This window comes from Anabas testudineus, chromosome 15, assembly GCF_900324465.2.
Source record: "Anabas testudineus chromosome 15, fAnaTes1.2, whole genome shotgun sequence".
In the NCBI taxonomy this organism is placed as follows: domain Eukaryota; kingdom Metazoa; phylum Chordata; class Actinopteri; order Anabantiformes; family Anabantidae; genus Anabas; species Anabas testudineus.
Window position 1 is genome coordinate 11,671,939 of NC_046624.1, and position 25,081 is coordinate 11,697,019.

Consider the following 25,081-nt stretch of genomic DNA (forward strand, 5'->3'; position numbering starts at 1 on the left):
CCAGTCAGCATGGGGCCCTTGCTGTCTGCCTTATCTGCCACTGCTCAGTCGACATACACAAAAAAAACAAACAAACAACAAAAACACAGAGGAGAAACGGAGAGAACGATTGAGAGCAGGAGATGGTAACGTAGGCATAGAGAGAGAGAACATTTGTAAAAAGCTGTCCGAGCCTCCAGAAGCCAGCAGTCGTGTCATCTGTTTTCTGTCCCTCTCCTTTTCTATCAGCTTCTTGTTCTTCTCGCAGCCAGAGACAATCAATGGTGTACTCAACCAGACTTCTCTTGTCTTATTTTAAAATACTGCTCTTCTGCCGTTTCTCTGCAGGTGATGATCCATTCACTGCCCTGCATCATCTCTAGTTGTCTTGAACATGAACTCTTTGTTCCCGTCCTCGTCAGTCAGCTGCATTAGTTTCACACACATTTTGTTTGTTTGTTTGTTTTTAGGGGATATTCAAAATGAGAGTAACTACCATTCAACAGCTGTCTTCATACCAGGTTGTTGTCAAGTATGTGATTAGTCAGGTAAAAGGAAATTATATTTAAACAAATGTACATATTAATTACATTAACTGAATAAGCCGATTATAGAGAAAATTGCACACTATCTCTGTTGTAGACTGTGAATTGTGGAATTTCGCTGAAACGTTCTAATCTGATCATGAGTCTTTGCTGTAATAGTTCGGGATGGCATGTCAGATTATGGTTATTCATATATATAACAGTGGCTACCATAATAATCCTGGTTCAACCTGTTATATCACTGTTACTGTCCTTTGCAAAAAACCTGGTTAGAAGCTGACTGGGGTCAGAAAAACCTATTTTACACCAAGAGAAAACATTGTTTCTCTGTCCTAGAGCTATCAGTCATTCACTCAGTCCCTCTACTGTGATTCCCTCTATTATCAACTCATGTCACAAATGAGTTGACGATAGGACCTGTTAGTTTCAGTGTAGTGTTTTCAGCAGCAGGAGCCTGATGGTGGCGACAGCAGGGTGGCACTGTAAACAACCATCACACCTCTGTGCGAACCGGAGAGATTATGTCAGCGCGACTGAAAGTCTCCCTCCATCAAGTAGCTACATGAAGCCCCAGCAGCAGCCATCACTCTCCCTCCTGCCTCCACAGAGAGAAGCTCTGACACCAGCAGAAAGGTGGCCAAGAGAAATGTGCATCATTTTGTGTTTGAATGTGGATCAGAAGCCAAGTTTGGCCTCGATCGTTACTAATGTTCTGAGGTCTAAACAGTTTTCATATGTTAATTTGATACACTCCAACACAATGCAATATGTATTAACCTTGTCAGAGCATGCTTCACTGAGAGTTTCTCTTTTTATTCTCCTTTAATGCAGCCCTTTGAAAAACTGTGTATGAAATTGTGCACAGAGCCAAGTCAAGCTGAAGTCACCCCACCTATAATCCATCCATCTTGTTGGCAGCCATCTGGCCATATTATTTTAGAAACGCTGAGGCGCATGCCTTGCTATGAAAGAAAGGACTTCTGACAACGAGCCATTCTTTGAACTGAAGAGTGACCCGACTGGCTGCAGGGACACTAACACCCATAACAGGCCTTGTCGCCTTAAGTTGGCATTAAACAAAAACTTGATAGATGATCCAGAACAGAAAATATTATGATCACACTGAACGCTAAATAGCAAAAGCCAACAATGGATGTGTCAGTTGTTGACCCCGAGCTCTGGGGGAAGAGTAACACTGAAACTTATACTTGTCTCCTTTTGAACTGAAAAAGGCTCAAATGGTGTGAGAATCAGAAGCTCTGAGGATGTTCAGGATAGGAGGCGTAGGATGTGACTTATGCGAATCACAGTGTCAACATCACAGTTTCAGTATGACAGATGGAAAACATCAATAACAGAAGCGGTGCCAGAACAAAGGCATGGGTCATCTCTACGAGCCGTTTCCAGAGCAAAAAGCAGATGATGAGTTCACTGCTACAACACTGTGACACTGACTGCTCACCCAAACGCAATGGAAGAACCAAGCCCCTGAAATAAAAATGACTGACTGCCGGAGTCGGTGATGTCACTGTCCGCATTTGTCCCCATCTTTGCGGATAGCAGCTTCGTCCGGGGGGCTGGGGTGTCCTTGAGACACTGAGAGAGAAACTCACCCCCCCCACACACACACACACGCACACTCTTGCTGCTGATACCCTGCTCAGCCCGTCGCTGCATCAGTGTCACAAGCCCTGCAGGCAGGAAGCTGTGAGGATGGCAGCCCCTTCCTTCTCATCAAAGAGGAGAAAAGCCTGGGCCATGAGCTGCTGACAGGAATCTGACCCCTGTACCGACGGCGTGAAGGGAAATAGTGAATTACCCTTCAGCACACCTAATCGTGTCACCTGTATTGATGGTCTTGTATCTAAATTTATCAGCCAGCAGACACAAGGTGTTTGTACAGCGCGCACACACAAACAGACACAAGACCTACTTTTGCTGTTTGTTTTCTTTTTATTATTATGGTTTATTTGCAGTGACAAATCTGTCGCCCTAATATTCTTATTTTTTCTGCAAAAAAATAAAAAATAATAATAAAAACACAGAGGAAATAATAAAAACTGAGGAAATGCTGTGTGCAGGCACAGCATGGGGAGTGAGTGATTCTATCTGATGCACTGCGAGCTGAGCGGCCCTCCCTCTGGGCAGTTCAGCCTCGCTTGACTAGGAAGACAGAAGAGCGTGTGTGTGTGTGTGTGTGTGTGTGCGTGCGTGTGCGCCGTGCTTGTATGTGCGTGTCGGGAGGAGAGACATTGTTCCTTGACGTCACCGCTCAGCCCAGCCTGCCGCTGTTCTCAAACACGTCTTTGTTATTCCGAGGCTTCCACCAGAGACCGGCCATCCGCAAAACACGGAGTCCAGAGCTGCTGGAGCGGGGTGGGGGTGAGGGGGGGGGGGGGGGGGGGGGGGGGGGGGGGCGCAGGCTGCACACACACACACACACACACACACACACACACACACGCACACTTGCGCGCGCACGCACACGCACGAAAATGTAACTCATTCCCATCACCACCTAATTATTATAATTTGTATTATTAATAATAGTAACAACAACAACAACAACAATAATAAAAACAATACTACATGTTATTGGTATACTAATTATGATGATTGATAATTAATTATAATGATTACAATAATTGTTATTCCCTCGTTATCTGGAGATAAGAATATAAATAATGATGGCCGTTATCGGCTTCCGTAGTTAATAATAAATTGATAACACAAAATATCCATTAATAATAAAAGCAGCAATTTGTTTGCCAAAATGCAAACGCTCTTTGATTCCTGTTTCATGCCACATCTTGGTATAATTGTTGTTATTTTTAGGCTGTTAACTCGGTTGAGTTTAGTCTAGTTGACTTTATTTTTAACAAATTGCAGTTAAACTTAGTAATACGCTATTGTTGCATTAACTAATGGCTGGTTTGATTACAGCAGGCAGTGCTGAAGCAAGACACTGTAATGATCCAGAGCCAGACAATAGCTGGAGCCGGGAGCCTCGGTCCGCTCCAGTGCGCGTCGTTGCGCCTTTTACGCGCGGGTGTCGTTCCGCCGAAGTCTGGGTCGCGCTTTCGCGGCGACCGCCGAGCACGGCTCTCTCTGGTAACTGAATAGCCAGTGTAATCTGACACTTCAACTTGCCGTGCTCTACGGTAGTTGATTTAGTCACTCACTCGCACCGTCTCCGGGGTTCTCACGTCGTCTTTGAGAAGTGGAGCGAGCGAGCGAGCGAGCGAGAGAGAGGAGGACCGTACGCACGAGGTTTGGAGAAACAATACGCGGATCTGCCACGGAGGTCAGCGCTGAAAGTAAGTTTCGCGCCCGGTTATTTTCTTGTTGCAAAGCGGGATTTGAGTGTGTGTGTGTGGCTTGCTCAAGATGGGGTTTGCCTCCCGCTGGACAGATACTACCTGCTAACAATAGGGTGACCTCCTGGAAACCTCTAGCAGCGGCTGATGGACTCGTGTCAGGGGGGCAGATACTGGTTGCGTGAGCGGCGTTTACGCGGCGTAATATCCGTGCTTGTGTGTGTGTGTGTGTGTGTGTGTGCTTTTATATCCCATGTTTCTTGCCTGGTGGAGACGAGTTTGCGCTGGAGCCTCATAGCCCAAAGTCAGCGTGTCTGCAGGATCATTTCACGATCGGCTCATGCACATTGTGAAGACACCAGAGAGGAATGTGGTAGTAACTCAGTGATTGCAGGTCTCTCTCTCTCTCTCTCTCTCTCTGTGTGTGTGTGTGTGTGTGTGTGGGTGAATGTCTCGTTTCGATCAGCTGATGACTCGGTTGATGCTAAACTGAGAATGTATGTCACTTAGCTAACAGCCAGCAGTGTGTCTGAGCTTGTTGACTGTCTGCAAGGCTATTATCGGCTACCTGTTGTAATGCAATTAGCAGGCACGTCCATATGTTCCTGTTGTGTTAAAGTGCACTATGTAATGCAGCTCCACTGGCATTTGCCACCTTGATTTTAGCTGATAACACAGATTGTGTTGATTGGATCCTCTGAGGGATCATGGAGAGATCAGTGGCCCCTAGTGTGAGGTCATGGATACTCCTGAGCATCTGTGACTGTGCCTCTAGTGTGGCTTTCTAGTAAAGTGAGAAGTAGTTTTGTTCACAGTGAGTTTAATCTGCTGTCAGTGTTTCTATTATAAGCTGTGACTGTGCTGGCTGCGTCCACTCTGTCCACTAATCTACCTGCACTGGATCCTACACACCTACACACACACTCTCTAGTACAAATGAGTTTGTACGTGTGGTTTCCTTGATCTCAAACCGTGTGAGACCAACAGTACCACATTTTCGAAACGCTTCCGCAGCAGAGTGGATGAGCTGCTCGGCTCGGCGTAGCCTTCTGCCTAAAGTCTGATGGACCCTCCCCATCAAATTCCTCCCGTCTGGGATGTGAAGCCAGCCGGGGCAGAGTGCAGCAGAGACGGGGCACCCAAAAGGAGAAGGAGGAGGAGGTGGAGACTTGTGCCGTTTCATTACCAAGTGCTCTCTGCTACAGGGCAGTTAAACTTTGGAAAGGGGTGACATACTGTCTTTACGCTAGTTGGTAAGAAGCTGAAGTTGAAGGCAGCGTGATTAGGAGCAGAATCGGCACAATCAGAGCAGCAAATCCGCAATTGTGTCAAAGTGGTGGAGTTTGAGATGCCAAAAAATGCTCAACAATATCTAATCTATAACCAACCACATCTTAATGTTACTATAGTGCTATCATCATAACACAGGAGAGATTACAGTTGTGGATATTCAGTCTTTCATCAAACACCAAAAACTCTTTTTACTAATTAAATCTGACACATCTGAGAGCACTACAGGCTTAATACAGTCTGTATTTATTGCAGGAGAATTGCATTGTATTGCAGGTGCTCCTGTTATTGTGTCCACTCCCTGCATGGCGGTCTCAGTCAGAACGTAAACAGATTGTGAATGGGTGCACCCTCCAGTGTCTCCTTTCTTGGTAAATTTAAACTGGTGATGTAATGAAATTGTTTCAGCAGCAACACTTGTCAGCAGCACCACATTAATTAGTGCTGTTCAACTCTTCTTCTTCTTCTTCCTCTGAGGAGCCAATAGCGGCTTTAAGTCATCGCAGCGAAGCATGAAAAGAAAGCGCACTTGTTCAGAGTGGGTTACCTGATAAATTGTGAAAGAAAGAGGGCAAAGGAATTAAAGCCATCTGCAGATGTTTGAAACTCAGTGTTTGTGTGTGAGTTTTTATTTATTTCTTTCCTTCTGTTGTCCCTCATGGGGCCACTCAGCAGCCAGCCAGCCAGCCAGGCTGTGAGACAAGACAGAAGAGCGTCTGATTCACTAAGCAGGCTAAAGGTTCCAGTAGACTCACTTTGAAATCAAATTTGGGGGGTTTCAAAGGCTGTCTAAGAGAGAGCTGGGCGCAAAATGCAAGTGCTCAGTGTGACTGCATCTCCTCTGCTGCGTCTGTGCCATAATGTGAAAGAACGATGTGACGGGAAAATGCTGAAGTCTTAAATGAAGACAGGAAGACGACACGTGCACTGGCAACGCCACAAGTTGCAGCCACACATGATTGTTCTTTAATCCAATTGGAGTGATGACTGTGCAGTGTGGCTGTTTTCAAATGTATTGGTATCACTTTTAGCAGTATTATTCTAACAGGCATCTAATACATCTAGACGTAACAATCTATATCATAAATTCAGCTTTAACCGCCTGCACCATCTAATCACTCGATCGCACACGCTGATTATTCACAGAAAGCACTAAGGCACTGAGTGCACCTTGCTTTGTGTCTTTTAACCCCTGTCGAGAAGCGAGTATGCACGGGGGGGAAAAAACAACTAATTACTTTAGTCTGACTAATTTGCTTTGTGTTACTCAGCAATTTACCAAGTTGCTGCTGTTTACCGCGTGTCGGCACAGCTGCAGCCCGCTAAGTGAATGAAACCTGGCGAACGCTGAACAATGTTTTGACAACCTGACATTTCGTCTAGCTGTTCACGTTGGTTGGAGAAGCGCTGTGAAATCCTCGCTGCCTGTTCGCTTGACATGGATTCTTGTAGTCTGGTGTCTCGCCATGAGCCCAAACCCACCCACTCGTGTCCTGAGCAGAAGTCAGCCTTTGTTTCTGTCGCTCTCTCTCCTTCCTTCTCTCTCTCTGTCTCACTTGTGGTTCGACTTGGCAGTACTTTTCATCTAGACAGGGCCTTTGTTTTCAATGTGCCTATTTTGGTCTTTTAATAAGGAAAAACTTGTGTTGCCTCACAGCATTTTAAAGACTAATTTTAAGAGTTGGGGCTTGGAGGGAGCTACGACTTAAAGTGTTCAGTTTGAGCTGAGGTTGTGCCCTCATGTCAGACACTTAACTACTTCCTAAATGTTGTTGTAATTCTACCCATAAGTCTACAGTTAAGCTCTCTTCAAGTTAGAACCTGGTAATTGCAGTGTAACTAATACAGCTGATGCAAGTCGTGCTGCTTATTGACCGTGATGACATCAGTCGACCAGCAAGAGGTGCAGGGATAAGAAAACCTCAATGCCATGTGCCTGTCACCACTGTCCATCAAGCTGCAAACCTTGCGCTGAGGTTTGGCTTGTGGCTGAAACATGGCTGGTTAGACCGCCTCCTGAGGTGACTGTAAAAGTCAGGAGAGTCACGGTGAATGATGCAGAATCTTTGCAGCAAAAGCATTTCACCTCATGTTGCAACAAACGGTGTTGTTTGCTGATCAACTGTGGCTGTGCTGGCCGGTTCCCAGGTGTGTGAAACAGGGCGGTGCAGTTCAAGAACACTCGGCAAAACCCTTCACTGAATAAATAAACATTTGGTGTGTTCCACTTCTTGTAAGCTGCCTGTCAAGTGAAATGATTTTGCCTTGAAATGAATATGCTGCGTCTTTGCACACTGTCTGTCACCTGTTGTGTTGTTAACGCGCATCTGTTTAAATGGTTTAATATCAGCTTATCTTCCTTTTCACTTCAACTTTGAGATCTCCCAACATTGGGGAGATGCAGTCCTCCTAAGTGCTTTTTATTTTTATTTTTTTTTGTCCCAGAGACAAGCGAGTGAAACAGAGTGCAGAAAGGGAGAGTGGAGATAGAAGTTGCTGGCCCACCCCTGTCAGCGTCTCATGCATGTTTGATTTGATGTTCTTTGAGAAACGAGTGCGGGGGATGTCACAATGGCCATGTCCTGTTCCCATCCGTTGAGAGACTGGGGCCCTTGAATCATAAATGACACCCGGCCTCACCGGGAACAATATGAGAGCCCGCACAGGAGGAACAAAATGTTCCCTCTATCCATCCATCCACTCGCCCACCGCTGCCGCCTGCACTCAAGACTTCTCACCATCGCAAGCAATTACCCTCACTTTTTTTTTTTTTTTTTTTTTACTGCTGATGAAATCCTCACAGAGCCTGTCTCAGCTGTGAGCCTGTGTCGGTGAGACGGCAGGAGAAAGGGGTAGCAACAGAGAGGGAAAAGTGATAGTATGTGTCTCAGTGAGTGGCGTTGGCGTGTGTCTGTTTGGCTTGTAAATCCTGTTTAAGCTAAACAAACTCATTGTCCTCATCCTCCAACTGCGTGTGCTGTGTGTGCTTCCCCCCCCGCTCCCTCCCGTCTCCTCATCTCTCTCTCCCTTTCCTTTTGAGTTGTAAGTACAGTCACTAATTAGTCCCCTCTCCCTCTTCATGCTGGGTCAGTGGGTTTACGGTTTCAGCACTGATCTGCCGTGTTTGCCTTGTCTCTCCTGATACCGGAGCATGCCTGCAAGCCAGCGCAGACTGCAGCCTCCTCCAAGAGGTCTTCACACCTTACACAGTGTCCCACATGGGTTCATTTGCCAGACAGCCACTTAGGACTGTGCTCGGGCGTGCTCTCATGCAGCTTGCCCGGAGCTTGAGTGCATGCCAGGTATTAGACTAACCAGTCCGGCGAAGGCGAGCGTCTGCTGGGTCGAGTCAATCAAGAAGTTAATATCTGCTGTTTCCAAACAACATTTTGAAGAGGTTTCCAGATTATGTGAATTAATTTTAAATACACTGTCGCTACCCTCTGCACAGCATGTTGCAAATTGTTGCAGCTTATAGCCTGTAATGAATCTTTTTCTAAGTATATTGTGCCACATGCTGTGTTTATAATATCATTTGTGCTATAAACAGTCTCTTGTCTAGTCGGCACTGTTGTCTCTCAGAGTGAACAGTGATGCAGATTTTCTGGTGGAGGTTGCGTGGGAGATGTGAGTGATGGCAGAGCTTCTGTGAAGGCGGTCGAATTGTCTCCAACATGGCCTCCAGGGATACATACTTCCTTGTTTTCGGACAAAGTAAATTAACTAGGATTTACTAATGCAAACAGACAGCATTTATTCTTCTCCTGCAATGGCAGTTATGGTGTGTGTGTGTGTGGGTGTGGTGTGGTGGTGGTGGTGGTGGGGGTAGGTGTATGCAATATATGCTCTCGAATAGCACAAATTCAAACATGTGCATGGAGAGCAAAAGCACAATAGTGCACAGTAGCTTTCATTCTTTGCAGAAGTATATATTAGAAGCAAGTATTCAGTTTGGAGGCAGAAGGAAGCTGTGGTCTGTTAATTAAAGCAGTTTTTGTTGTTATTATTATTATTACCCTCCATCAAATCATGTTGGCATATAATCTTGAGCACCACTGCCCTGCTAAAACCACGTTCTCACTGCTTTGTGACATTGCTCAATGACAGAAAAAGTATTTTACTGTGTGCAGTGTGTTTGCCCGCTCGGTGCCCTCCCCTCGGTTTTGACACTGGCAGTTGAGCCAGGCTCTTTCCCAGGGTTCTAAGCACTGACATCCCTTTCATTTTCCCGCCTGGGCAGCTCAGATAAAGGGGCATATTTTAAACGTTTGTGTGGATACACCGACTGTAAAGAGAGACGGACTGGTGGGCCAGGGCCGAGCTACAGCACTGACTTCACAGAAAGAGAGAGAGAGAGACGGAGAGAGAGAGAGACGGGGAGAGAGAGAGAGAGAGAAGGTGGATGATGAGGAGTGAAACGAAAAAAAGAGACAAATAATTTGAATTTAAAAGTCCACTTTATGATCTCAGCCATTTATAATTTAGTGTTCTGTAACAGTCTGTAACAGGCCCAACTTTTTACATTTTACTAACTTTATCTGCTGTCACACTGCAGATAACCCATCTCTCGTTTTTTCCAGGTCTATTACAGGGGCAGTGTGCTTCGCCACTTTTTTTCTAATCTTCCCTTGTTGAAAGTACGTCCTCCCAGCAAACCAAAGCCACAGTCGAAGCCATCATTTATCATATCAGTAATGAGACCAGGCTAATCGTGTGTATTCCGGAGACAGCAATGATACACCGCTTGGCTCTTGCCAGGGATCAGCCTCTAAATAGTGTTTATCATTGTCTCCCAGGGCTCTTTAATTATCTGGCAAACATTATTGACAAAACACCAAGGGTCCCTGTGTTTTATGATTTTTAAAGCATGCAGGGTTAATCAGAAATATGTCTGTTATCGAAAATATTTGAGCTTTTTATTTTGCATCCTTAAGATGGTATTTTATACATAAAAACTGATTATTAGGTGCATATTAGAATAAAAAAGCAAATAATGTTTTGGGTTTGGGGAATAGGATACAGAAGATAAAAATCAGATCCTTAATTTTTCAGATTTACGTCTCCTCAGTCAATTTTCAAGCAGAAAGAAGAACTGGAACTTGTTAAAAGCTCCACTTTGTCTGTTCCCACCTCAGCAACCACCCATTATTCCAGATTACATGCATTAGCAGCATCGAATACAGTTATTACCCATCTCAGCCATATTGTTTTCACAGCCATCCTGTAACCTTTACTTGGCTGCCTGATGGGAGCTGAGTGGAATGAATGGCATGTGGTGACATTGTTAAAGATACACGTGAGGACATCACACGTTTCATGTCTGACTCATTTATTTGGAGGAGTAAGGGGGAGAAGGAGAAGGAGGAGCAGGAGAGGGGGAGGCAGTTTGCCATACCACAGCCCGACCCACAACATCTTGAGGCTGTTGCTCAATGTCCCACTAATGCGTGTGGCTGCAGTCTGAATGGAGCAAGCTGACGTTTGAGTCTGTGCTGGTTAACGATGGTCAACAACAGCAGCAGACACAAATATGAATTAGGGCCAAACAGTATGTTACCTCCCCCCTCACAGCCACACACACACACACCCACCCTCTTTTCCTTGTCATGTCTCTGTAACCACGTCTCTCTGGATATCATGTCAACATGATTGTATAACAGGAGAGGTGTGTCTCATTGATGGTTGCATGAAATCACTTTTGCTGTGCTGTGTGTGTGTGTGTGTGTGTGTGTGTGTGTGTGTGTGTGTGCACGTTGCCTTGAAATGTGTGCATGAGCAAGAGCCAGAGAGAGACAGAGAGAGGGAAGTGGGGGTAGCAGCAGCAGCAGCAGCAGCCGTGGTGGCTTGGGGTGAGGTCCTGCCCTGATTTTCTCTGGAATTCCTTTGTTTTGGGAAGCCAGAAAGGGGGAAACTGAATCTGCGTAGCCTGAGGGTCTGTGCTCCTTGAGAATTCTCCACACACACACACACACACACACACACACACATCCCTCTGCCGCCAGCTCTGATGGTTTTAGGGGTGGCTCTGTTTTCAAAGCTTGAAACAGCCAAGGAGTTTTTCACCTTCTAGAAAAAGTAGAGTTAAAAAAAAAAAAAAAAAAAAAAAAAGCCGCACCAGGCCTCAGCCCAGGAGGGACTCATGCTACTCAAACATAAATTTACTCCATATTTCAGGGCTACGGAAATTAAAGTCAAATGTAGATCCTGTAACTCGGGGCACAGAAGATACCTTTCAATGAATATAGATGGAAAACACCAGCAGAAAAGGCGCTTTCCTCATTCAAAAGCTAATATTAATGAAAAGCTTGGTGCAGTGGTTGCCCAGTGTTTCCATTTTTAATGATTCTCCTTTGCAGATTAAAGAGTTTTTAATGGCGTTTCATGGCCACCGGAATGAACAAGGCTGTTGTAGAAACGTTCTCCGCTGCTCTTGCAAGCAGCTAATTTTCACCTTGCATTCATGGCTCATTAAATCTGATAAACCTCGGGTAATGGTGTTAAAATTGTACAAAGGTATCTCCACTTATTCTGTGCCACAAGTTCTCCATGACCAGATCCTTATCTTGCTGTCTGTAGCTTTAAGTAACTAACTTCCTCAAAGCAGAGCTTTTTCCCTCTCGTTTGAAGGGCACTCGTGTTGAGCGGAGGGGGAACTCAATAGGCTTGTTGCCTGCCTCTATTGAGCCAGCTTCATTCTTCGCTGTCCCCTGTAACATGCAGGAGGGGTTTGGTGGAGGGATGTGGTCACGTGAACAATAATAGTGTTCGTGCTGGTCCCTTTCAGGCTGTCACAGTAAATCTGTTTGACTTGTCACTTTCTAAATCATTACGAAGGCTAAAAGCCTCTCTATTGGATTGTGGCGGAAGGGGGGAGGCAGCAGGTTTCCTTTGTGCCTTCTTGACGATGATGATAATCAACTTTGTTTCTGGCCATCCTGCTATGAGGCTATAATTAGCTCCCTTCTTCTCTCTTCTCATCTGCTTTTTTTCCGTGTTGTTCCTCAAAGCGGAAGTAGAGTGGGACATTTGTTGTGCAGAGGTCATATGTTGAGTTTTGTGTAGCGGCATAAAAAGCTTCTAAGCACTGTCTTCTTTAGTTTTATCCCTGTTTCTGCTCAAGATTCAGACACAAACTTGTTTTTTTTTTTTTTTTGCTCCATGCAGATTATTTATCGTCTTAACAGCCTCCACATTTAAAAAATTAGCACTGCTAGTGATTTAGTACGTGTAAGGTCTCCTGTTCCTCCCCGGGACAGTCAGGGTGCGAGTCACACCTCGGGGTATGTTTAAACTTGTAGTGCCACTATCTGACCAAACTGGTTGCTGTCTGACAGAAACACGACAAAGTGGATCTTGTCCCGTGAATGACGCCTGTGCAGCGTGATGTCTGATTTCCGACAGCAAGCTGTCCTCATCCGTCCGTCCTTCCCCTCTTGGTTTTATTTCTCTCCATTTTCGTTCCATCCTTCTTCTCCTCTATGCTCACCCTGTTCTCTCCCTTGTGCTTTTTTTTTCCTCCCTCTCTTCTTTGGTGTGTCTGCCAGCAGCACTCATGCCTGGAACAGAGCGCTAGGGCAGACATCTGTCGCACAGTGTCCCTGATCTGATCTGTGGCTTGAAGCATCGGGGTCATGAAGAGTAGCAGCCGCCAGTCCAAACACCATGGGAGACAATCTGAGAGCTCCGTCTCTGTGTTTTTGGTCTTCTTGTGTCTCTGCTTCTCTGTCTCTCTCATTAAAATTCACATTGCTCACAGCCGCGCGCACACCAGGGTATTAAGCTGTTTGTTGTCTCTATGTTGAGCATCTGTCGTTTGGACTGTATAAAAGTCAAACCAGGCTGGCAGTGTACCACGTCTTCCTGATAAGGCTCTTTCTTAGACTCACAGGTGCAAAGAGTAGACGGAAATGTCAGTTTTATCAGACTGTTTGTCAGCTGCAATGATGCGCAGTTGATCTGAGAGAGAGGATTTTGACAGTTAAACTGGATCTTTGTGCCTGGGGCAATACCATTAATAACAAAACCAATGACAGAATAAACAAACGAGTGTTAATTGTGGCTGCTCAGTTATGTTAGAGAAAGTGTAACTGTGGATTGACATGCACAGTGTCTGCCAAGTTTGATACTTCGCATACCTTTTTGAGGGATTAATGGCCGTGTATTGATCTCCCTCAGTGTTTTGACATTTCTTGATGTTGCAGTGGCAACTTTCTTTTCTCAGAGTAAGTGCATTTGTGCCAAGTGACAAAACTGGTGAATACCCAGCAGAAATGTTGAAGAGGGACTGTCACAGAACCATAGCAGTGTTTGTGCATGTTGTAACTCATTAACTACTAATCACTTACACTGTATTTTACGTGTACATACATTTTTTTTTTATGTTTTCGGATTGATTTCCTACCTTCAAGTGTGCAATTTCTCTCAGTTCATTTTACTAATTATGAAATGCAACTTAAAGAGACTTCAAACCAATCCATCACAATCCACAGTGCACAGAGTATTTAAGTGCCCTTAAGTTATGTTCTTTTTCAGTTTTTCAGTGATGCAGGTGAGAGCAGAGAGCAAAACGTCATTTGCATTTGGGAGGTGATGCATTGGAAGATGCTACAACATCTGAGATATGAGAGCAACATTTGTGGAAACGCAGGAAACAACTAAAATCACATGCTCTTTTTCACATCTGTGTTTACTCACTTGCCACTCCGATTTGATTTGCTGAGAACACGGCTTGTCAGAGCTGTGCATTTTCAGCTTTCACTTGTCGGCTTTGAAAATGGTTCTCGCGCTCGTGTCGAGCGTTCACATTACATGCTCAGTGGAGGATAGTCCTACTGAAACAAGATTCAGCTCTCTACAGGTTGATCAGGTGAATTTAATGGAAACAAAGGCTGCCTGCAAGTTTGGAAATCAAACTATAAACTTGATCTTTTTTGGAAACCATGTTACTTATGAGGAACCCTGTAGGCTGATGAAGAGGTTGACTTATAGGTGCCTTCAGAGTAGGTTTTGATTTATAGTTCAGAGGGCATTTCACCTGTTGATATCACCTGCTCAATGCTAGAAAGTGTTGTATATCAGTGAGGGAGTAGAAGGGTTGGATTATTTTGGGGTGTAGTTATAGGTTTCTAAAACAGAGAGTACTGCTCAGTCCTCAGTCTTGCTTAAACTTCAGTCTCACTTGTTGCCATGTACGTGCCCATTTTTGTTTGTATGCCTCTGGTACTGGAAGCTGACAAAGTTATTGACAGATGATACAGCTCGGAGTCATTCTGTCCACTGAGCACAACACCTTTCATTCACTGAAATAATCTGAGATATGGGCAACGTTGCAAGAGTCTACAAGTCCACTGGTATGGTCCTTTAAGATAAAACAGTAGAGCCATTTGTTGTAACTCCATGCCACAGCAACGCAGAGCTTTCCAAAGCTCCTGAGTCACCGAATCTGAAACTGCTTTGATTCAGCTCATCTCATGTGAGTCAGCAGAGTCAAAAGTAAAAGGCTAACATGTGTGACAAGCAGATTAGCCCCTTTTATGAAGCCTGGTCCCTTTCAAAAATGAATATCTTAACATCTTGTTTACTTAGTACCAATCTCTTAGATGGAAATCAAACTGGGATTAGATAAATGGTAGACGTGGCTGTTATGTTTTCAAAGATAATTGGCCTGTGACACGGTATTGGCTGGAGCCCAAGCCAATGATGGCTACATGATCTGAATGGGAATGCTTTTTAAAGTGCAGAGAACAGTAAGATTCAAAATAGATGTTTACACAGGGTGGATGTACTGTATATTATCAGTGCATAGAGCAGTCCCTCCGTAGCACTGCTGGCTCTGGTGTAAAGTTAGTAGAGCCAATGTACAATTTAAAAACATTAAAAAAACTAGCTACGCTGCAAATTTCAGATAACATTCACTAAACAAATATTAGCAGGCTGGCTCTGTGCATTAATTCAATTCACTTAGAGTACAGTAGCCAGGGTTCACAGTATGCTTTCCTTGTATAAATCTCTTTTTCATGGGTTCATATGTTTGCACAATGGCTACACGTCTTCCACACACATTTATAGCTTTCATAGAGTCAAATTTGTATTTATTATATTAGTTTTTTTTTTTTTTTTATTTCTGATCGATCACTTCATGCAAAAATGTTCTCCTTCCTGATTACTGACATGTCTGAACTTGTTGCTGCCGGTCGACTGGTTCATGAACTCACCCTTGTGTTGACACTTTGGGTTCGTGGCAAATGGTGTTCATCAAAAGCCACTCAAAACATAAATACTGGATTTTAGCTAGAATATTTTTTTTATTATCATTGTTAGAAATTTCAAATGTTGCTTCAGCCTTTTTGCTTGATGAACGACTTCATCATGCATTTTCTGTCCACTAAGCAATTAGCTATTTAAGCAGTGTACTGCATGTCAATGCCTCCGTCCATGTCTAAATAAAAGCAGTCGTGTGTCGTAAATCCAGATGCATCCTGCTTACTTTTGCACCTGAACTCTTGAGGCTAGAAATGTTTCCAACAGAAACCTCTTTGTGTCCTCTCGGCGCGCCTGTTATGCAGCAGCCTGGAAAAAGGTGTTTTATACTGATGACAGGCAAGGTCGAGTCAGTGAAACAGGACAGTGCAAGTGTGTGGGGGAGCGGTGGTGGGGGTGTGGGGTGCCAGGAGGAGAAAGAGGGGAAAAGAGAACGTGAAAGAGAGTGCCACTGCAGCTCTGATGCTGTACCACCCGCTACTCGCCTACAAATCAAACAGAGCGGAGTTGCTGCTGGCACTGCGCCATGACACTGATCACTGGCACACAGAACACTGTCAAAACCATCTTGATGGGTAATTAGGAATACTCAGTCATTTCTGCTATCACTTAAATGCCGCGCTAATGTAGTCTAGTAGGTATATGATGATCATGCGGTATTTGAGGCTGGTGATGTTTGATGAAATGTTGCAGCGATAAAGTGCATTTAACACAATGTAACCCCGACTGGACTTTGAGATTGAAGGATCTTGGCTGATCCCTTAAAGTCAGTCCAAAGCAGTAAACTCTAGCTGACTCTGGTCTGTGTGTGTGTTTTTATGTGTGCGTTCAGCGCTGTGTGTAACCTTCTGGTTGTTTTAAAGGGTAGAAGCAGCGCTGTGGCTCTAGCCTTTAAAACGCTGATGCACATCGTGTCCTGCGTGACTTTGACCAGGCAGGCCTTGCAGCTTTACAAAGCGGGGCGAGCTGAATATATAGATATATCACGCTTTACACAGCTCTGCATATATACAGTAAAAGGAGAAACAAAGTGGAAAAACGGTGGCTGGCAGGCTGTGTGTCCTCTCCGCTATTTAAACATCTAGAATTTTCCCATTAACCCCCATCACTCGCAAGAAGACCTCAGCTAAAATGCCTACTTTTTACACTTGTGCTGTGGACAGTTTCGCAATTTGTGCTGTTATTATCCTAATTTGCACAAGCAAAATTGAGAGAAAAAGAGAGAGCACATCGTGTGCCCTTTGATTAAGTGGGGTGTTTGAATGTGGGTCCTCCACCTTCAAGAGAGATTTGATACTTGAGGGGTTGAAGTGTTTTTGATGGAAACTCCATTAATGATTGATAACAGGAGGAGAGCGGTTAAAAATCTCCCAGCTCCAGCACAATCAATTATTAAAAGCTCTCTCCTTGCATTCTGGTGGCACATAAAATATCAGTCACCATCTTGAAATCTTGAGTTGATAATATCTGTCAAAGGAATTAAGGCTTTGTATTGATTTCCTAAAATTCTCTTTATCTGGGGATTGTATGCCGTGCATTTTGCAACCGATTGCAGCATTCGGCATTGGCTTGTTGCGCTTACATCTCATCAGAGGAAAGCACTTGTAAGACATTATTACAGGTTGATGTTTCCAATAATTGAATGAAAAGCCTAGAAGATAGCATATAACTATTGTGTAGGTATCAGGTTAGGTTAACATTGTGCTACAGCATATAATTATAACAACATAATGTCAATTTAACATTTGGTGCCAGATAAACTTAATATAACCTTTAACGGATCCCCCGTTCCTGATATAGTTCGGGTTATGCTTTGACATCACTGTTCTTCTACATATCTGGGTTTTATCTTGCGATGCCACACAATGTCTCTGTGTTTATGGTGGGAATCTCACATACCACATGTCGAGTACGATGTCAAGAAATGGAGTGGATGTCTGAAGTGCTGCTGGAAATTCATGTCAGCCAGTGTGTGAGTGTGTGTCAGCGCAAGCAGTAGAAGTTCTGCAGTGCTGATTTGAGCTGCATGGAAACGAGCTGACAGGCCTTCGGGCTTCTCTGTGCCATCGCCAAGGTTCCCCATCAGTGCTTGCAGAGGGAATTCTTTCAGAAAGCGCCACTGTACTTCCACACCGGAGTCCTGATTAAGTCTTTATACATGCATGTGGCAGTCACGGAGCGGAGCGTCCAGCCTCTGTGCTCAAAGTGCTCCAAGGCTGCTTCAAGGCACATGAGAGTAGATGTTTTCATGACCGTTGAAGTGTTTGTGGAGCCTTTCTGAAGGTAATGATTATGACTGGCACACATGCAGAGAACACCTGGAACTGCTTCTGTTTGATGCCCTGTTTTTGCGTCACCCTGATTTACTGGTGTTAGTATTCAGGTTATTCATTTACTACACGTGGAGCCCTACAACACCGTGTGCACATTGCTTTGTTCCTTGCAGCAACAGCAACCTCAATCTGAGCCAAGTAGCTAAAAATGCTCCTGGAAGCGTACGAATATGAAGCGTACATCAAGGAGGAAGGATGTATAGATGGTGATGAATGGTGACAGTAAATGAGAAGAAAGAATAAAGTGATAGCCGTTCTTATCTGTGCCCTGATTGGTGTGTCTCATCAAAGCAGAGAGGCTCAGTGTGCTGCCCGTCTTGTGTCAACAGTGGTGTATTTACATAAACAGTTTCCTGTCAGCCGAGGCTTCTGTCCTGAGAGCACCAGGAGCTGTGACGGTGAGTCAGTGTGATTAGATTTACAGATGGAGATTAATGTGAACAGAGGTAATGGCACAAAGGCATAAATTGCAAAGAACAGGCTGGAAGCACTGTGCTTGACCTTCTGTATAGTGATAATAACGCGAGGATCAGATACACTCCTACTGGGGCTGCAGCACCAGCATGCTTGAGTGCAGACTCAAGCATGCTGGCGCTCCAAAATGTGCACGACCATATTGCACGCATGTGTGTGCGTAAGGTTAATAGGTGGGGCAGTCAACAGTGGAGCACATTTAGTTGAAAGCGACAGCTTATATAAAGCTGTTACCTGGTGCTCAGGTCTTTTATTTAACTGGGAAGTGAAACCTGTCTGCCTGCCTGTCTGCATGTCCGTCTTCCTGTCTGTCCGTGCACTGCGGAGTGTCAGCAGGGTTATTAGAAGAGCCCTATGGCTGCCACAGATAAGGCCTGTATGGGTGCTGCTACTGACAGTGCTGCCTGCCTGCGAAGCAAACACGAGTGGCCTGGCCGGGGGGATTACTGCCTGCTGCCATTTCTGCTGATGCCTTTCTTTATGTTATCCTCTCCAGTCAGATGTGCTGCATTTGAATTACTTGGCTGATGTTGTAGAAATTGAACTCCTTGAAATCTCCCCCTGCATACAAATGAAGGCGCACAGATGAAAAACTCGCACGACACAGGACTTTCTCCGTTTGTTGGTCTCCTTGTCTGCCTTCTTTTCTTTCCTCCTTCTAGTGGCCATAACTGGTTATTTACATGCTCTGTCACTTACTGGGAGGAGTGATGCTGATGGGTTAGGAGGCTCACTAATCCACTCTGCTGCTGTCATTAGAGAGAAGCAAACAGACTATTACCACCTCCTCCTCCTCTTTCTGCTCATCATAAGCCCCCCCCACCCCAAACACACACACACACACACACACACACTTGCACACGCAGCTGTGATGGAGAGTGCCTCTTGTTTCTTTAGCGCTCCTGAGTGGATCCCTGCTTTGGTAATTGATCCTGTTTGCTACATGGGGAGGGGTGAGAGAGAGAGAGAGAGAGAGGCCCTAAGTGTTGTCAGTTTGCTGCATTAATTTTTCAACCGTGGCCATTGAGGCTAGGGTGGCGGAGGAGGGGCCCACCGCAGAGCTCGATCAGAGGAACCATACTGTACCGAAAGCTGCTGCTGCCTTGTCACTGTAGACTTTTATTGCTGTTTATTGTCACTCATTCGAAAACAAGTTCCTTTCTGTGAGACCCATTTATGATTCAACTGGTTCGTCTACTCAGTCCCAGCCTCCTGCTGATGACAGATTTGTTTTCCTGCTTCTCCTCCTCTTCTGTGGCTCAAAAATAGCCTTCTGGTGGTTGTGTGACTTGCGCCTCTTTGTCTGGGTGTTTTTGTGCCTTCTCATGGCGTACAGTATGTGCAGCTGATAATAGACAGACCTCACTCTGTGCTTTTTGATCTCCGCTCTGGTCGCTGACTCACTGGTGACGTCACAAAGCCAGCCGAGAAGGAGGACTGGACGGAAAAGGAAGAAACCACTCTGAGATTTTTACTGCTACTTGCTGTTATTACTCAGAATCCCCTTCCCCAGTACTATGATTAGTACCAATTTTATCACAGGTAGAAGGGATACTGCTAAGTGATTTCTGTGTCCGTCAGAGCCACGTTAACAACCACATCCGTGAGTCATTAAGAGGTGCTCACAGCCACCAAGGACGTCACTGCTGACATTTGTTTCAGACATGAGTCATAATTCTTTTTGCTTTTATTTAATACTTCCTAAGCAATGTGAGTGTGACACGTTACGGTTAACATCTCCAGTTTCTGTTTTATGGCGGGAGATGTAAAGTAGCTGGGCAGCAGCTCAAAGCTCCTCACAGATGTCATGCAAAGCATCTAAAAATGCTTTGTGATGATGCAGTTCGTATAGCACACTGTGGGGAGAGAGCTGCCTGGAGGCGACGCAGGAGTTAAGTCATGATCAGCTGAGTTACAGCACACAGAGTACAGTGCCCAGGGAGCAGGAAGTTCCTAAGTCCTGAATAGTCAGGATAGGTCATACGCAGAGGACAAATCTCCCCGTAGGGATTAATAAACTTTAACTCAACTTTACTTGCTAAACACCACACTTTGTCCCATTTTGATCCGGAAGAGAAGTTAAAGTGGCCTGAAAAGCTTGTTGTTTACTTAGTAGTGTAGCATTGAAAATAGCAGTGGAACCAGTATTAGTTGATGCAGTATTAGAGTTACACAAAGAATAGTTAGAAGTGACGCAACAGAGGCTGTGTGTGAGATCCTACACTCCCAACAATGCCATTCATTATTCTCTTTTCATAGACTTCCTCTGTTTAAATCCAACAGTTTGTAAGCCCGGAGATAACCCATCATATTACGGTTTGTCATGGTGCCATGATGTCAGATAACCCCGATGACGGCATCAGGGTTATTTTTTCAGACGTTACAAAACTCCGTCCAGAGTCACACAGGAAATAGTTTTCACAGGTTGTACTCCATGTGACAAATAAGGTAAAATCCATTTGTGTTCCCAATAATTGAGGTGGTGCCTGCTAATAAATGTACTGCTGCTGATGACACAGTAGAGGTTAATGTTACTCACCATCCAAGACTGCGGTGATTTCATGCTGTTAGCACTGATGCCTTTAGTTGAATCAGTATTTTATACTATTACATATCCGCGTGTTTATAGTACAGTCAGTATGTCAGCTGAAATATTTAAGATTTTTCTTTAGTTCTTTATCCAAACTTTATTAACCTTACTGGCCAAATCCTAACCCAAAATGAGCATCACACAGATTTTTGCGAGTGATGTTAAGAGTTAACCATGTATGCTGCTATGGTGAAAGACAGAAGTGTTTTCAAAGCACAGAATTGCGCTTCCATACTACAACACAAGGCCAAGTATTTTCAATTACACACTTGAAAGAATTTTGGGAAATATAATTTCATAACATTTTTGTAGCAAACAATGTTCGTTTAGTGTGGATAAAGTAAAGATATTGTTAGGTAATATCACTCAGGTAATTATATGACCTGTATTTCTTGACCTGCACGGTCAAGTTCAAAGGGTGAAACGCACCCACCTTGGCATGACAGCATACCAAAGGATATAAAAGGCATGACCAGGCCAGAGATGGTCTGTGTGATTTACAGTACGACCTTTGTCAGGACTCCCAGGTGAGAGTCTGTCTTTTCCTCCCTCTGTTTTATTCCATCCAACAGGTGTGTTTTCGCTTTCAGGTCTGATTCACTTCAACCACCCGTCCCTCTCTATCTTCTCACCCTCCTGCCAGTTTAGCCAGCCAGGACAGGCTTTCTTCCACTCTAAAACCATGATTGCATTCTTGAGCTATTCCACCCCCTCCTTCAGAACAAGAGCCCTCCGCATCTCTCTCTTTCAAGTGGAGGCTGCCGGCCGCATTTCCCCTTTGAAGATGTAATCTTGGAAAACACAGAGACATCTCCGGGATTATCTTAAATGTCTTCAGTATGTCAACAGCCTAGCCCTGTTGCAGAACAGCACTGGCTGTTTAAGGGGTCGGCTATGATGACAGCCAAGGAAAATGCCGCACCGCAGAGGTAATCACAGGGTCAACTCCACTGACTCCATTCAGGGCCAAACTCCCACTGTTCAGACTGGATGATAACAGACACAATGAAATGATGTATTTTCCCATGTGGCAAAGCTGTGTTTGCAATTGAAGGTAATAGCAGGCAGTGGAGTGCTCAATAACAGATGGCGTTGGTAGGTGAGGTTCATTTGTGTCATGGCATTTTCCGAAATGTTATGGAAATCCGAGTGGTGCAACATCTTAACTAAGCATACACAATAAGATGAGAAGCAGACACAATAAGACGAGAAGCATCACTGCGTAGTCACAGGAGGGAGAGTTACTATACACCAAATTAGAGGCACATAAGTGGGCGCTCCTTGAAAAGGATCTTGACTTTGTAATCATATCAGATGTTATCGGGAGGAGATTTTAGGAAGGGTAAGTGCTCAGAAACTAAATCAGAGAGAGGCTGCCTAGGGAACGCGTTGTTATCATAATTACCTGCTGAGCGATGACTGCAGAACCGGTGTTGATGTTGACGCCGAGCTGCCCTCTTCTCTCTCCGACGACGCTGTGTTGTGTGGGCTGCTGCCTGCTTCGACATCTCTTTGTGCTCTGTTCTGTACGTGTTTTCTTTCTTTTATTTTTTTTCCTCCCCTCTCTCTTTTCAGTCAGGAACATTGACTGCAGGCCAAAAAAGCAAATATTGTTTTGGTGAGATCTGGCTTTAAAATCCAGGACGGACTTGCGTCAGTGTGTGTGTGTGTGTGTATGTGTGTATGCTGGGAGGCTCTGGGGTTGCTCCCAGGAACCGAGGCAAACCGGAGACCTCATCTTCTCCGTTTCAAACAACAGCCCGCACTTGCCGGCGCACGGGGGCCTGCCTGCATGGGGTTTTTTATTACAAATGATCAGTTTGAATGAAACGCCGCCCCGGCCTCCTCACTGCTGGCATTTAAACGGGAGGAAATAACAGATGATATCAGAGTGGGAGAGAGTAAAGGAGAGGGAAAGACCACTGGAGGAGGAGAAACACTTGACCTGTTTGTTTTGCTAAAATGGTATTCCTCTGCTAATTTCCTCCTGATAAGTATCTGACAGCTCATAGTAAAGTGTTTTATCTTGGCTGGAGGGAAATGGCTTCTCTCGTTCACAGTACCAATCGATTTCAGACTGTGCTGCTTTAAATTGCATTCTCTTGTTTTTAGACTTCTATTTGCATAGAGGTAATTAATTACATATATTAGCCTACTGCTTTTAGCCTAACATGGACCTTCTTCTTCCCTCCTTCCCTCCCTCCTTCCTCCTCACCTCGCCACTGGCACTGCTGCAAATTCTCCCCCTTTCTTCTTCCACCTAACATCATTGACTGCTGTTTGCCGTGTTGGGGGGCATTGATTTTTACTGCTCTGCCTCTCTCTGGTTTAACAGTTGATGAGTTGTGTTAAGACGCCAAGGGACGGCCCTGCCTGTTTTAAGGAGATGAGGTTGGATTTTATAGCCCTCCTGCTTCCTCAGCCTTGGATGATAAGGTGTGTGTGTGTGTGTGTGTGTGTGTGGGAGCGTGCGCACGCGTGAGTCTGTGTGTATGAGCGGAGCAGCCGCTTGAGACTAGGATTCCCCCCAGGAAGCCAAAGTAAACGCTGTGGTGTTAAAGGCTTTTAACAAGCTAACTTGGGCTTTGTCATCTTCAGCATTTGAATCACTTGAAAGAGTTTGCGCAGAAAATTGGTTTATCTCCGTCGATGAGCAGCCACATCATCAGATATGATTACCTCGCGTTAAGAAAGTAATGCCAAGCACCGTTGTGAAGCAGGAGATGACTGGCTCACGTGGAGAGTTGACGCAGAGTTTAAATTCAAAGGTGGCATGAGTTTTTGGTCCGTCATGGGCACCTATAACCCCCACAAGACCACACAAGCGCACGCAGGCACACAGTCGTACGGAGAAGTCATGGATACAGACACAAACCTCATTTAACGCGATTACTTTCTTTGAGGATTTTACCACCGCCTCTTATATCTGGGATGAAAGAGTTCACACTTCTGACAGGGAAGAAGAGAGAGAGAGAGAGGAAAGAAAAAAAAAAAAGCTGGCGTCTGCAGAAGCTGGTACGAAGCACTCAGCTTTTCACTGCAATATTCACCACATTATTAAGGAACACATTGCTTTGTGCTGTGTTGCTCTCAACACCATCTGTAGTGTGCTGCTCAAGTGGTAGCAATTTTCCTGTAGTCTTGTGTCTCTCATGCAGTATTACAAGTGAAACTCGATTGCAGATCTCCGCTCGGTGTTCTAGTGCATTTAGTTTCTCATAAACGTTTGCATTCTTCAGTGATTGCTCCCCGACAGTTTCCAATATGCAGAAATGTGCTGCCTCCTCAGTATTTAGCTCTTCCTCGCACTCTTTGGCTTTGAAGGCTGATATCATTTCAGAGTGTGAGAAAAAACATTTGCTCAGTATTGCTCTTAAACGGAAAACCGATCTAACCTCTGCAGTAATAAAAAAAAAAAAAAAAAAAGAAGAAGGAAGAAGTGTTTTTTACCTGCGTAGTGAAACTAGTCATACTGTGTCTCTCTTGTGCTTGCTAAATGATATTATTTTGAAAACATGTGTAATAGAATAAATAACAACTATTCAGCTCAATAAAGATGTAATTATGGAACTTTTAGAACATAACGAATGGCCAACTTAACAGTGTCATATAATATCACTCTTAAAACCATCACCTTTACACACTGGCTGCACACACATTTTAAGAGGGTCCATTGGTGCGTGTTATAGCTGGGTAATATCAACCTAATAGGCTTACCTGTCAGCACTGTATGGGACATGGACCCTGTAAATCACATTTGTCTGCAACACCTGCTTGCCTCCCTGTGTATTTATGGGTTTCCCCTCCACCCTGTCCTCTTCTTTTTGGCCTAAGTCCAAAGTCAACCCTTTCTTCCCACAGTCTGTTCTTCAGTATGCTCCCCTCTCATGGATTAAATGAATGAACTAGCAGGTGTTATGATGTATGTAACCCCCACCCCCCATTCAACACTTAGTCAATATAATGCTCCTGCAAAAACCATCTGTGTGTTGTTGTCTAGCTACATGTGATATTTTAGATTTTACATGCAGTCTTGAGACAGTCAACACTTAAACAGGTCACGTAGACATTATTGTGGCTCCTTCTAGTATTACTCATGTGAAAAATCTTTTGCATTCCCATACTTTTGGACTCCATACTGAAACGTACCTGGCCGAACAAAAAGCAGGTGTTTATTTTCAGAAATTTATTTTTGTTAAAACAAATCAAATAATGTTAAGTTTATTTTAGTTTAATTTGTAAAGAAGAATCAAATTAAGGTTAGTTTGGAGCCCTAATGCTGCCAGGTTAGCG

The 25,081-nt window shown here is 44.5% G+C and overlaps 1 protein-coding gene across 4 annotated transcripts in view; it reads left to right on the forward strand.

Annotated features, from left to right (window-relative positions):
* The first annotated feature begins 3,651 nt into the window (after positions 1-3,651).
* The window catches only part of zmiz1a (zinc finger, MIZ-type containing 1a), an 89,253-nt gene continuing 67,823 nt past the window's right edge, over positions 3,652-25,081 (forward strand). For all 4 annotated transcript variants that reach the window (XM_026354840.1, XM_026354846.1, XM_026354841.1 and 1 more), the window contains exon 1: positions 3,652-3,841. The gene's annotated coding sequence lies outside the window, so the exon portion shown is untranslated. The remainder of the gene's footprint in view (positions 3,842-25,081) is intronic.